At 42.3% G+C, this 14,640-nt stretch overlaps 1 pseudogene; it reads right to left on the bottom strand.

Moving 5' to 3' along the window:
• Positions 1 to 12,972: 12,972 nt before the first annotated feature.
• LOC118480563 lies at positions 12,973 to 14,088 on the bottom strand (annotated as a pseudogene).
• Between the last annotated feature and the right edge of the window lie 552 nt (positions 14,089 to 14,640).

Genomic DNA, 14,640 nt, shown 5'->3' with positions numbered 1-14,640 from the left:
TGTTGTGCTTTTGTTAGCTTGGCGCAGTTCAGTTTGTTTACATTCTTTTAAAACTCTTTAATCCCCATGACCGGTTTTGAAGTACCTTAACCAAAAATTTAGATTTTAGTTATGACCCAAATGAACTGAACCTTCTCATGCACACCCTTAGAATTACTAACAAGTGTTGTGTTTTCTTTTGAATCGTGAATTTGGTTTTAGTTATGGCTCAAAACCGAACCGCCCCATACATAGCCCTAAACTCACCAGCCTAAGTGATATGTTTCCCGCCGCATCGCGCGGGTAAACGACTAGTATATATATATATATATGTATATATATATATATATATGTGTGTGTGTGTGTGTTTATTTCATTATTAACATCCAATCTCATGCTAATAAGAAAAACGAGCGATTGCTAGTCAGCTTTCATTTTCTTAAAAAAATGGTAGGGACTGAGGCTCTAAAGGCTTTACAACTTTCTTCAATTAGGGAATAGCACAGATGGATCAATCACGCGGTTCTGCAGTGTCCTCCAACTCGTTGTCCGCTCCCCTTCACTTTCTTTGCTGGACGGGAAGATGCAAATCGGGAAGGCCTTCCCACCACGCGAAGTTCAAACTTCGCCAGAGAGGAATTGAAAACCGGGAAAAAAGCCCTTCGCAATCGAAAGTGAAAGCGGAAAAACACGACGAAATCCTTTCTTCTCTTTTTTTTTTTCTTTTTTCTTTTTCTTTTTCTTTTTTCTTTAATATAATAGGTCTTCTCCCTTCAATCCGCGAAGTAGGAAAACAGGCCTTTCTGTTTATGGATAGAAAGAATATCTCCTTAGGAGAGTATTTTATGAGTTAACTGTAACCCGAAGGCTTCTTTCAATCGATCTAGTAGGTAAGAAATAAGATCTTCGTATAGTTAATGAATTAAAGCGAAACCACTAGGTTAGATCTCGTCTGTGATCCCTGGGCTTGTTAATTGAGAGAGAAACCCCTACTCTTGATCGTGGCCTTCATTGAGTGCATTTTTGGCTCTTTGACATAGTAAGGCGGGAAGGCATGAGCAAGCCACTTACAAAGTCCTTTCACAGCTCAAATCCATGCATTAAGCCGCTAATCCCTTTTCTAGCAAAGTCCTAGTAGGCTACCTCATTGGGAAATTCAATTCTTTCACCGAAACCCAGGGGGGGCACGATGAATACATTGATTATTTGGGTCCGATCATCGCTAGAGGCCCGTTGACTATAATACACTGTTCGAAATTGATTCGTTTCTGCCGAAACAAAACGGGATTGGCTATCTTAACCTTAGCAGTTTTGCGAGCAAACGTAGACGAATGCTTGCAAGACCAACAAAGCCCTACTTATTAGGAGGGGACTCTTTGGCACCTTAGAAAAATTCCTTTACCTAGGGGATCAAGTGGTAGTTGATCAATGAACTAATCTCTTTCGGTATAGGTCGAAGCTAAGACGTGGAACAAGTCTCCCATCAGCCAGTTACTTTATTTTTGGCTCTCTGACAACGCAATGATTTTTTTAGAATTCTTACTCCTTTTTCTTGCGATCGCTTTCCCCGGCATTTTTATATCACTTTTTTGCAAAAGCGGGGTCTCTCTTGGTGGCCGGGCTGTCGCGGACTTGTTTTTAAAAAAGAGTTTTGGGGTTGCTGTTTTGATCCCTGTCTTCATCAAGCTTTTTTTCTTTTTAGGGGAAACCTCCCTCATAATGGAAATGAATCCCTCCGATAGTTGGGGGGACCATATAAAAACATCGGTGGAAGGCACCTCATGCCCTTCTGCTGATGCAGGGCCCGTACCCCACCATGGGAATACTATTTCGAAATCGATGGAGGGGCCAGCTAGCCCCGGTCGCTTTCCATATGGACCTGATGAGCTGATCGGGGGCGATTCCGTCTTGTCCATACAAAGGCGACTTTTATCTTCGAAACCCTTTCCTAGTGCCGAAGAAATAGACTTCGCCCGTACGCAAGCAGAAGACCTCTTCGAGGTCAAGGTTCAGATCATTCAGCGAATGCAAGTTCTTGATCCGACCGGGGATTGGAATATGCAGGCAAGAAAGATGCTATTTCTTTGCTAGATGGGAAGATGCGAATCGGGAAGGCCTTCCCACCACGCGAAGTTCAAACTTCGCCGGAGAGGAATTGAAAACCGGGAAAAAAGCCCTTCGCAATCGAAGGTGAAAGCGGGAAAAAGACGACGAAATCCTTTCTTCTCTTTTTTTTTTCTTCTTTTCTTTTTCTTTTTCTTTTTCTTTTTCTTTTTTCTTTAATATAATAGGTCTTCTCCCTTCAATCCGCGAAGTAGGCAAGCAGGCCTTTCTGTTTACGGATAGAAAGAATATCTCCTTAGGAGAGTATTTTATGAGTTGACTGTAACCCGAAGACTTCTTTCAATCGATCTAGTAGGTAAGAAATAAGATCTTCATATAGTTAATGAATTAAAGCGAAACCACTAGGTTAGATCTCGTCTGTGATCCCTGAGCTTGTTAATTGAGAGAGAAACCCCTACTATTGATCGTGGCCTTCATTGAGTGCATTTTTGGCCCTTTGACACAGTAAGGCGGGAAGGAATGAGCAAGCCACTTACAAAGGCCTTTCACAGCTCAAATCCATGCATTAAGCCGCTAATCCCTTTTCTAGCAAAGTCCCAGCAGGCTACCTCATCGGGAAATTCAATTCTTTCACCGAAACCCAAGGGGTGCATGATGAATACATTGATTATCTGGGTCCGATCATCGCTAGAGGCCCGTCGACAATAATACACTGTTCGAAATTGATTTATTTCTGCCGAAACAAAATGGGATTGGCTATCTTAACTTTAGCAGTTTGGCGAGCAAACGTAGACGACTGCTTGCAAGACCAGCAAAGCCCTACTTATTAGGAGGGGACTCTTTGGCACCTTAGAAAAATCCCTTTACCTAGGGGATCAAGTGGTAGTTGATCAATGAACTAATCTCTTTTGGTATAGGTCGAAGCTAAGACGTCGAACAGGTCTCCCATCAGCCAGTTACTTTATTTTTGGCTCTCTGACAACGCAATATTTTTTTTAGTATTCTTACTCCTTTTTCTTGCGATCGCTTTCCCTGGCATATTTATATCACTTTTTTGCAAAAGCGGGGTCTCTCTTGGTGCCCAGGCTTTCGCGGACTTGTTTTTAAAAAAGAGTTTTGGGGTCGCTGTTTTGATCCCTGTCTTCGTCAAGCTTTTTTTCTTTTTAGGGGAAACCTCCCTCATAATGGAAATGAATCCCTCCGATAGTTGGGGGGACCATATAAAAACATCGGTGGAAGGCACCTCAAGCCCTTCTACTGATGCAGGGCCCATACCCCACCATGGGAATACTATTTCGAATTCGATGGACGGGCCAACTAGCCCCGGTCTCTTTCCATATGAACCTGATGAGCTGATCGGGGGCGATTCCGTCTTGTCCATACAAAGGCGACTTTTATGTTTGAAGCCCTTTCCTAGTGCCGAACACTTCGCCCGTATGCAAGCGGAAGACCTCTTCAAGGTCAAGGTTCAGATCATTCAACGAATGCAAGTTCTTGATCCGACCGGGGATTGGATGCGGCAGGGGGCTCACGCTCTCGACTCCCCCAATAGCGCTACAGGGGAGTCGTCCTTGCGAAGACTCTATAGCTTTTTAGATGATCTCGATCGGGACGGGAAGACCTCTAGAGATTGTTTTTCATTGAGCGAAAAAGTCGCCCTGAGAAAAGAGAATCTTGATGCGGAGTCTTCCGCATAACATAAACACATTCTTGTTCCTATTAACAAAACTCCCCCTTTTTCAAAAAGAAGCCCCGCTCAACAAGAGGCCCCTCTCTGATAAGGAAGAAAACGAAAGAATCTCAATTTTATGACAAATCCAGTCCGATGGCTGTTCTCCACTAACCACAAGGATATTGGAACAATTACCTACCAAATGGTCCATGCCGGACCTTGTTCGGGCAGTAAATGGAGAAGATTTCAGTACCTTAGTCAGGTTTATGACTTACAAGCCAATGGAACTGATAGTTGGTTATGGGAGGAGATTGTAAATCTCCTCGATCTAATCGACTATGTTTTCTAATGTAGGTTCTGGAGTTCTAACATTTGAATTTCTGTTACATTCTACGTGTTCTCGAAACGGATCCTGTCAAATATGTCACATTTTCTATGATCATCTCTATTTCAGGTATTCGGGGAATCCTCCTTAATAGAGGAAATATTCCTATTATGTCAATGCCAATTGAATCAATGTTAGTAGCTGTGAATTCAAACTTTTTGGTATTTTCCATTTCTTCGGATGATATGATGTGTCAATCATTTGCTTCATTGGTTCCAACGGTGGCAGCTGCGGAATCTGCTATTGGGTTAGCCATTTTCGTTATTACTTTCCGAGTCCGAGGAACTATTGCAGTAGAATCTATTAATAGCATTTAAGGTTAAATATGACTCCTAGATAGTTACCAAAATAAGAAGTTCTCTTTTCGTTCTCTTCTTTCTTTTTTCTTTTTACTTGGTTGGCAGGGTCAGGACCTTTCTCGCTGGACGAGCGCATCCGATTCTAAAGTCCTGTCCTAAACCACTTCGCGTTCAGTTGCTGAAAGATAGAGAAGGCTTTCTAAATGAGATTGAGTTCCACGAATATGCAGGCAAGAAAGATGCTATTTGCTGCTATTCTATCTATTTGTGCATCAAGATCGAAGAATGATCTGAACTTGTATTCGCTGCCGCATCCAATCCCCGGTCGGATTAAGAACTTGCATTAGCATCAAGTACGAATATGCAGGTAAGAAAGATGCTATTTGCTGCTATTCTATCTATTTGTGCATCCCCAAATTACTAAAGTACTTGCTGCACTTCATGCTAAGAGAAGAGCGGATCCAATACCAAGACGACTTCTTTCCCAAGGAGTGCAACAAGTACTTTAGTAATTTGGGAATTTCATGCCCCATGAGTGAGTTGCCAAGTGCCCCCTAGGAGGCCAGTCTACCACAAGATCAAGTTGGAGTGGGGCTAGGTTTAGCAGATGCCCCCCCCCCCCCAACTAACATCTATTAGTTAAGGGGATTGGTTGAACTCAGGAAAGAATTTAAGGAAGTCATTTTTTCCTATTTCTATTCCAGCCTCCAAGGCTCTTTTTCCCTATCTTGCTGGGAAAAGGTTGGGGAGCCCTTGTTTTATTCCCGAAAAAGCGGGAGCCTTGAGCATTGATTATTGGGCGCTCAACAAGGTAACGTAACCATCAACAACAAGCATCCACTTTGATTGCAGACGCATATCCTTTCCCGTTCGCGTCTTTTGTCTAAACTGGAAGTGGTGAAAAATCAAAATCTTTTCAGGTATCTTTCTTCACTCGCCCATTATAGACAAGACTGGGAAAGATTGGTCGTCTATGGAAGGAATACCAACTATTGCTTTTAGAGCTCCCGTCTTATTCAATTTATTTTAGATGAATTTGACCGAGCTTTCTAAGAATAGTTTCCAAAAATGCCACATGCTCGTTATGATTATCAAATTTGCGTTCCTCTTGGGATTAGAAAATGGAAGGAATTTCATGTATCCAAATGGGAGGAGTTATTGAATGGACTAGGTCTTGTTGGAAAGGTTATGTGTTTAGTCCCGACCCAGATACTTGTATTGGGCCTTTCATATCTGTGGACGATAATGGCTTTATTCAGATTATTGAAACCGGTTCTTTGGAATAGTTGTTTTTTATAAGGGCTTAGTTACATTTTTTGTTCAAATATACATATCTTTATACCTCCTTTTCGACCCAAGACCTTACCTTAATCACCGGAAAACCCCTTTTTTATTTCAAGCTCAATGGTAGAGCGGTCGGCTGGTAACTAACTAGTCGGGTGTAGGTTTGAATCCTACTTGAAAAGCTTCCCTGGAATTTTTTGACTCTCTACTTACTCCATCCATATGTAAACTCGTAGAATGGGATGTCATCCGCTGACTCCTAATTGCGAGAAGAGAATTTCCCTCCTAAGTCATCGAAAAAGAGGAGGCCTAGCTATGAAAAGGCTCCACGGATGACTGGGGCTTAGGGCAAAAGAAAAGAAAGATCGTCTTGACTCTCTTAACTATGGGAAAATAGTTAGAATGTAAACGAAACACGTGCTTCACTCTCGCTTTCAGTATTTTGACAAGAGGGGCCGAGTTGATTGAGTTGTCCTCTCAAAAGAAGAGACTGGCTAGAGATCTCTTTATCAAAATCTTTGGAATAAATGGTTGCCCATGAATCTAGGTACCAATTAGGATCATAATATTATAGCTAGGAAAGATGCATTGCAGCAAAGGACCAGGGGAGCTTTAAAACACGTGGATATGAGCGATCAGATCGATGCTAGCATTTTATAACTTACCCATCTTTTCCCACCCACCTGTGTTATCTAGCGCGGTCTTGCTAAAGCTAAATCTCCCTCTCGACACGACAAAGCTGTGCCAGATACGGATGAAATCGTTGGTGATTCTATTTCTTTATTCCGGATTCCGGATTACATCATCGAATAAGGCCTTTGCCTTCTTTTCACCGGGGATGTCTCGGTCAATTTTTGATTCCTGATAAAACACACTTTTAAGTATTTTTGCAGACACGTCTTTCACTATTATATCCAAGTATTCGACGGAATACTTACTTTCCAGACTTTCAATAACTTCCTGTAGCCGATAAGGAGCGAGAGGGCACCTGTGCACCTCCTATTAATAAGATCGCCAAATTGGTTTTCACGAGTAGTCACCAAATTACTCAGCCAGTCGGAATCGTATTCTATATGTTTTTCTTGCTTCTTCCCAAACAGCATCTTGGTTAAGCTCTAATGGGGTTTGACCTTTGGCCTGTTCAAGTGCATCTCCTCTGCTTCCCCCACGAAAAGCGTCGGTGATCACTATGCTCTCGCCTTTTCTTTCTGATTTCTTTCCTTACCTTGTGTGGGATTATGGGTTACTTTTCTGTTAGAAGGTGATGACTCAGGATCTTCCTTATGGATAAGATCTATAGATGCTTGCGTTGCGGGATCACGCGGGAGGGTGAGACTCTCTTATTAGCTACTAACTTGACAGATTCCTGGTCGAAGCGGGCTAAGCAGCTATAAAGAGCGAGAACCAGCTAAGTTAAAGATGATGGGAATTTTCCGATTCGATTGGGTACTTCTCGCGGACCCTGTAGAATCTTCGTATTCTGTCTACATCATCTGTATCTACTAAAGGATTGAAAAACTGAGGTCTACCCTTCTTCCCTACGTACTGATTGAAGAGGAGGGGTTTGAGTGGACTATTTTACGGGAACGGGTTAAGAGCTGGTTACGACCAGTACTATGGAACAAAACCGTCAAAAAGACTTTGGAACAAAACCGTCAAAAATAGTCTTTCTAAAATAGACCAGATATGCCGAATCTGAGCTGAGAGATGCTAGGTCTCGTCTAAGCCCTTTTCGCGTCTCCGAATGTGGAAAGGTCCAGTTTTTCTTCCAGATCTATCAAGCCTCATACAGATCTTATTAAAATATGAGATAAACGAAGTCACATACGGTATTCTTGCTCATCCAAAGTCGTTCAGTGGTGAATCGGTGGATCAGAGATGCCTTCCGTCGATCGACTATACTCGAGAAAAACATAGGAATGCTGTGGTGGATGTCTAGCTGCAATCTTTGGTTTTGTCTGGCCTCGACTAGAAAGTCTCAAAATCACTACGAAGGATAAATTAGGTAATGCAATTCACACTCGAATTGGCAAAGTTATGGGTATCACACCCACCCTGGATAAAAGAAAGTTCGAAAGGTTCATCAATTCGATCCACCGGTCGAGCATAATTGTCGTCTATTTAATATTCCAAACTATCTCACCGGCCTTTCATCCCTACCCTATCGTAGGAAATTGCGTATGAAAAGGAGTCTAATTTGATTGGGGTAAACTTACTGTTCCCGGCTTTACCTCATAGAGGTAGAAACACTGATTTTGAGTACAAACTCGAGTTAAACAGCTTCCACTCGGTTAGCTTTCTCTGCTTCCGGTGGTGTGGGACTGATGCAAGTGCTTTTAGGTTTTCAATCACGTGTTTTGTAGTCCCGAGTGGGGACAGTTTTTTTATTCATTATAAAGTTTCCTCCTATTCATATCTTATCGAATAAAGAAAGAGATAGTCTATATCCTGTATCGATCATAGTAAGCTCTGAATTCCTCTAGTTAGCGTATAAGATCTTCTTCTATTCTACGACCTTCGAATAGGTAAGAGATGGAATTCGGTTCACGAAGGGTAAAATCACCACAAATTCTTTTTCCCTGAGACTCCTCTCTCTATCTTCTTACCTTTAGTCTTCGATTTCAGTCATTGAATTCTGGGTTTTAAGACCAAATTTTTGCTTGATAGCCCACTGCCTTTGCTTTCCTTATGAAATGGTAGAAAGTAAAGTTCCATTATTGGACTAAGAAAGAGATTATTACCTTAAGGCCTTTCATTAGAGTAAGACGTGCCTAGAGCTCTTTGCAAAAACCGCTGTTGGAGATAGGAATGAAGCCTATTTCCCTTACAAGAAGATCCTGATCAATTACCGTCCTTTCACCCAAGCATCTTGGTTTCCCTCAAAGTACAGCTAAATAACTAAAGCCTCTTTCGCTTTTTTTACTCTTCCTTGCTGAAGTGAGTCTATTTTATTCCGTATCCCATATATTGTCCCGCAATCTCTTCCAAGCCGATGTGAGATCACTTTACCCTCCGGAACCAATGCTAAATGTCCAGGGGGTCTCTCCCATGACCGGTGAGCTATCCAACCCACGCAGAACCAGCACCTCATTGCTTTCGAGTCTTTAGAGCAGATTCCTGAAGAATAACAAGCAAGAATATGGTACAGGTGAAAGCGCGGAGTGGATCGTTCCGCTTTGTAACCCAAGTTGTGGGATCGTTTCTCTATGGCAACGGACAGCTTCGAATGGACCTGGAAAGATCAGCTCTTCTACAAGGTGTGAGGGAGCAAAACAAAAGAGAATAATTCAAGGGAATGAGTCAGCATCTAGTAATTGCTAGGATAGCTAGCAAAAAACAATTGAGGATGGGTAGTAACCAGAGCATGAGTAAACACGGTCTAGCAGGCTTGTTAACATCTTGTTTCCATCCCCTTATCTTCCGGTGTCTAGTTCCATTGGATTCTTGGTTGATAGGGTTTTCATAGGAGGGGGATAAGTTGCATTCCTATACAACAGCTTAATAGCCTTCGCATACAAGTAGATGGATATGCGCTACACCTTGGTAAGACTATAAGCGGAAACTAATAAGATTGGTTTTCATCAACCTATTCTATTATTCACGGTAAGTCTTCGAACAACAACCATCTCAGCGGTGACACAGGAATTAGGTAATGAGCTTTGAAAAGCGATTACTTAATTCCTCTTCCCTGCTAGTATCCTAGCCCACTTATTAAGGTTAAATTGGAACGGAACTGAAAGAAAGACAGCTGGTGAATATAGGTCTACTTTTTTTCAGCTGGCAACCCCTGCTTTCAAAAGGAATGCGCTGTGAGGGAGAAGACAGCAAGCTACTGACATTGTGAATGTCTGAGGAGTTAATAAGTGCCTCACTTTACAGTAAAGGAAAGGTATAAAGTTTTCCATTGTCCTAGGGATTCGTATTTCCCATTGTCCTTATGGATGAGGGAATCGAGTTCGAAAGATGAGGGAATCTACTTGAGTCCCCCTAAAAGCAGGGTATTATTCCTATTTTCCCTCTTCCTCCAGCTATCAACAGGATAGAGTGGAGCCTCACATAACCCCCTTGAGCACAGAGAAATGTACACCTAATGCCCGACTGAATCTAAATTATTCTATACATTGATTATAAAGTTACTTACGAGTAGGAATGGTCGAGCATAATGAGTGTAGCTCAGTGCTCTCTCTCCTTAACAATCGAGCTATTTCTTTCCTTTCAAGAAGCACGAGTGGAACGGTCAAACCGTTAAGTCAACAGGTTGAGAAAGAGATTGATCGACACATACGACATTGCCCCAGAATGATATTAGTCGTTATATACGAGATTAGACTTAGTCCGTTGCTGTTTAGTCTTTTACTCGGACAAGTGCTACAACCGTCGAGCTGAAGAGATAGACTAAGGTCGACCGTTAGTGAGAATGCCATACTATCAGGCGAGATGAAGCAAGCAAGAGAAGAGTTTTGAAAAGCTATTGATCCAGTTTTTTTACCTAGAAAGATAGTAATAGAAAGAAAATAGACTGTGATGCCATATAGTGAACAAAAGGCATAATAATGTTTAGTTAATAGGCTGATCACCACTGCCTGAGTCTGATAGAATGCGTTCTTTGATACTTATTGCCAATCAACGATTGATCTATGGGGTCAGAAAATGATGTTCGAAATTGTTTCTCTGTCCTTGGGAAAAACATATTAATAAGAAGGCAATGTATCCAGCTAGACGAAAGTGGTTAGTTACGGCAGGAGAGACAGGCGCATTGTCCCACCATTATGTGGTGTGGTTAGCTGTAGAACTACCGGGCATCAAAGGGTGTTTTCGTGAGTATGCGGTTCTTGGGGATGATGTGGTGATTGCACACCTTCAGGTGGCTCAATCGTATGAGAAACTTTTGGGGATGATGGGACTTTCTATATCCAAGGAGAATAGTTGAATTTCTCACTCTGGAACTTTAGAATTCGCAAAGAAGTTTTGGGTTAAGTCTGTTCAAGAAGACTTATCTCCAGTGTCTATGCGATCCCTCCTTCAGTTCAGTCGACTCTAGGCCTTTCTTTTATAGGACTTCTTCCAACAAACTTGCCAGTGACCGGTCCCTTCCATTCCTTTGTTCGATTACCTTCGATATCACATCCAAGATTCCTCTGTCTGTTTTGTGTTGAATTGGTTGAGTCCAGCGATCGACGCAGGTGAAAGGGAAGCAAGTAAGCCATAGAGTCAGGCATAAAGCTAGGCCAGCTGGGGTAAGTGGCCCAGGAAGCTACTGTTACCTGTGGGGTTGAGACTGCTTATCGGGAATCCGCCGTGGGAATAAAGGAAGACTGCTTTTTTTCATTGGGACCAGCTGCGCTTACCTTGCTTAGCCATTGAAGAACAGACCCCTTTTATTAAGAAGATTTTTTACTCATACACATTGCGATTGTGTCTCCTAATCGAAATTTCAGTTAAGGTTTGTGGACAAACAGTCTTTACCTATGGTTTCGTGACCCTAGTACTCATCGCGGTCGGTTTCATTATTTAGAATTCCCATAGGAATTGGAAACTAATCCGATAAAGATTGGAATCTAACAAAAAGTTAGGAGTTAGTATGGGTTATGCCTTTGGATGGTTGGGCATTAAAATTAGTCCTTGGAATAAACCGGAAGCAAAGGATCGACCAAAGGAGTAGCTATTGAGCTGTGGAATGTGCTGGTAAGGGCGAGTCCGGATGTAGTCTTCATTAGTTTTTTGTCTGAGGAGGAACTGGATTACCAAAACTCATGACATTAAGAATGTGGTAGTTCTTTGAATGCAAGAGGCGTTGGTTCGAATCCAACTCGTGAGAAGGAATCCATGCACAAAGCAAAGGCATCAGGAAGAGGGGCGTAGCAAGAAATCCTTTAACAGCAACAAAGACTTCGGAATGGAAACCTTATCTTAATAGGAAGTGTACAAAAATCATCACTCCAAGAGAAGCAGACAATAGCCACTATCCCTGATTCCATGCAAGTGCTATAATCTGATCTGACTCCTCACGCTGGCAAGGAAAGAAATGACATAAAGGGAGGTCCTAACCGAATGAATTGAGGTTGAGTAAAAGCCATTCACTTGAGAACAATTCTGCTATTGGAATTCGATCTGGGATTGGGATCTTAGGGCACTGAGAACCTACTGTATAGTACATTCAAGAGTACTCCTCATAAAAATGTACAGAATAAAAGGCACACCCTATTCAAGGCCATGATGGTCACTCTCCCCGCGCTCTACTACAGGAAAGCTAGCCTGGTTGATCCACTGCACGCTAAGAAGCAAGTCTTGACTAACTAAGTAAATCCGGGTTAGACTAAAAGTGACCATAAATTGAAATCTTCTTTCACAGACTAGCGATAGTTAAAAAGAGCGAAGCATAGCCGTGTTTAAGCCGAAGTGATTCCCGTGTTTACTGAGCTATATCTCTATCTATTAGTTAGCCGGCTTAAAGAGTTTAGACTCACGATACCAAGAAAGCAAGCCGATCATAGACGGAGGTTTAAGCTTGAAGTGAAGTGTCCGACCTAAGGTGAATCAAATGTTCGAAGGAGACTGTTCATGAACATGGATTGTTGGTATACCTGCACAATAGTTTTCTCTACAAGCCTACAAGCTTAGCTTTGGCTTAGCTTCCAACTAAGGCTAAGGGCATGGCATGTTCCCAAGCTAACTCTTGATAACCTCTGTTCACGCTCACGATGTTACTAGCACGGCTCAGCTTCTTTCCATGCTAAGCGAACTAAGCACAGGAGAAGCCTACAAGAAAGGAGATCTAGCCTGAATGAGTGTGAAGGATATCAAATTAGAAAAGAATGAATGGGAATGAATGGGAAAGGATATGCGTCTGCAATCAAAGTGGATGCTTGTTCTTGATGGTTAGGTTACCTTGTTGAGCGCCCGATAATCAAAGCCCAAGGCTCCCGCTTTTTCTGGAATAAAACAAGGGCTCCCCAACCTTTTCCCAGCAAGATAGGGAAAAAGAGCCTTGGCGGCTGGAATAGAAATAGGAAAAAATGACTTGCTTAAATTCTTTCCTGAGTTCAACCAAGCCCCTTAACTAATAGATGCTAGTTTGGGGGGGGGGGCATCTGCTAAACCCAGCCCCACTCTAAGTAAGTTAAGGGGCTTTGGCCCCAGGCTCCAACTTGATCTTGTGGTAGACTTGCCTCCTAGGGGGCACTTGGCAACTCACTCGCGGGGCACTTCTTGGGAAAGAAGTCGCCTTGGTATTGGATCCGCTCTCCTCTTAGCATGAACATGAATTCTATTCTATTCGTCTTCTTTATTCAGCCCCCCACCCGAACCCTTCTTAAGACCACCAATCCCTCCCGAATGAGTTCTACTATAGAAGCTTTCAACGTAGAGCCGGGGACAAACCTTTCACTCACTGAGAAGTGAAAACCTGTGACCAGATCGTCCTGAAGACGGATGCGACGGGAAGAAGTGGCATTTGGAAGTGTTGCTGACTTAACATTTAGGTTTCAGCATAACAATGCTTGCACTGTCTTTTCGCACTTAGGCGCACTGCGTGCCATTGGTAATAATTATACTACGGTGCCACAAATTCACAAGCTGGTCCTAAGTAATCGTTGTTGTTCATTGGATTCCGGAGGAACTACTTCGTTAGGCTTGAGGAATTGCTGTGATTCTCCTTGAATAGCCTGGATTCTCCCGTCGAGAGTCACTTTGAAAGTCTTACCTAAACTCTTCCGGCTGAATATGATAAAGCCTATAAAACAACGAGCTACTATCATTTCTTCATTATAGATTGAGATCTTCTTCAAACTTGATGCACAAATAGATAGAATAGCAGCAAATAGCATCTTTCTTGCCTGCATATTCGTGGAACTCAATCTCATTTAGAAAGCCTTCTCTATCTTTCAGCAACTGAACGGGAAGTGGTTTAGGAAAGGACTTTAGAATCGGATGCGCTCGTCCAGCGAGAAAGGCACTGACCCTGCCAACCAAGTAAAAAGAAAAAAGAAAGAAGAGAACGAAAAGAAAACTTCGTATTTTGGTAACCATCTAGGAGTCATGTTTAACCTTGAATGCTATTAATAGATTCTACAGCAATAGTTCCTCGGACTCAGAAAGTAATAACGAAAATGGCTAACCCAATAGCAGATTCCGTAGCTGCCACCGTTGGAACCAATGAAGCAAATGATTGACCCATAATATCATCCGAAGAAACGGAAAATACCAAAAAGTTTGAATTCACAGCTAATAACATTGATTCAATTGGCATTGACATAATATGAATATTTCTTCTATTAAGGAGGATTCCCCGAATACCTGAAATAGAGATGATCAAAGAAAATGTGAAATATTTGATAGGATCCGTTTCGGGAACGTAGAATGTAAAAGAAATTCAAATGTTAGAACTCCAGAACCTACATTAGAAAACATAGTTGACTAAATCGAGGAGATATACAATCTCCTCCCATAACCAACTATGAGTTCCATTGGCTTGTAAGTCATAAATATGACTAGGGTACTGAAATCTTCTCCATTTACTGCCCGAACAAGGTCCGGCATGGACCATTCGGTAGGTAATTGTCCCTATATCCTTGTGGTTAGTGGAGAACAGCCATCGGACCGGATTTGTCATAAAATTTAGATTCTTTCGTTTTCTTCCTTACCAAAGAGGGGCCCCTTGTTGAGCGGGGCTTCTTTTTGAAAAAGAGAGAGTTTTGTTAAGAGGAACAAGAATGTGTTTATGTTATGCGGAAGACTCCGCATCAAGATTCTCTTTTCTCAGGGCGACTTTTTCGCTCAATGAAAAAAAGCTCTAGAGGTCTTCCCGTCCCGATCGAGATCATCTAAAAAGCTATAGAGTCTTCGCAAGGACGACTCCCCTGTAGCGCTATTGGGGGAGTCGAGAGCGCGAGCCCCCTACCGCATCCAATCCCCGGTCGGATCAAGAACTTGCATTCGCTGAATGATCTGAACCTTGA

This window comes from Helianthus annuus, chromosome 7 (genome assembly GCF_002127325.2).
Source record: "Helianthus annuus cultivar XRQ/B chromosome 7, HanXRQr2.0-SUNRISE, whole genome shotgun sequence".
Taxonomy (NCBI): domain Eukaryota; kingdom Viridiplantae; phylum Streptophyta; class Magnoliopsida; order Asterales; family Asteraceae; genus Helianthus; species Helianthus annuus.
The sequence above is the reverse complement of the archived record's forward strand: the minus strand, read 5'-3'. Positions and strand labels throughout refer to the sequence as shown.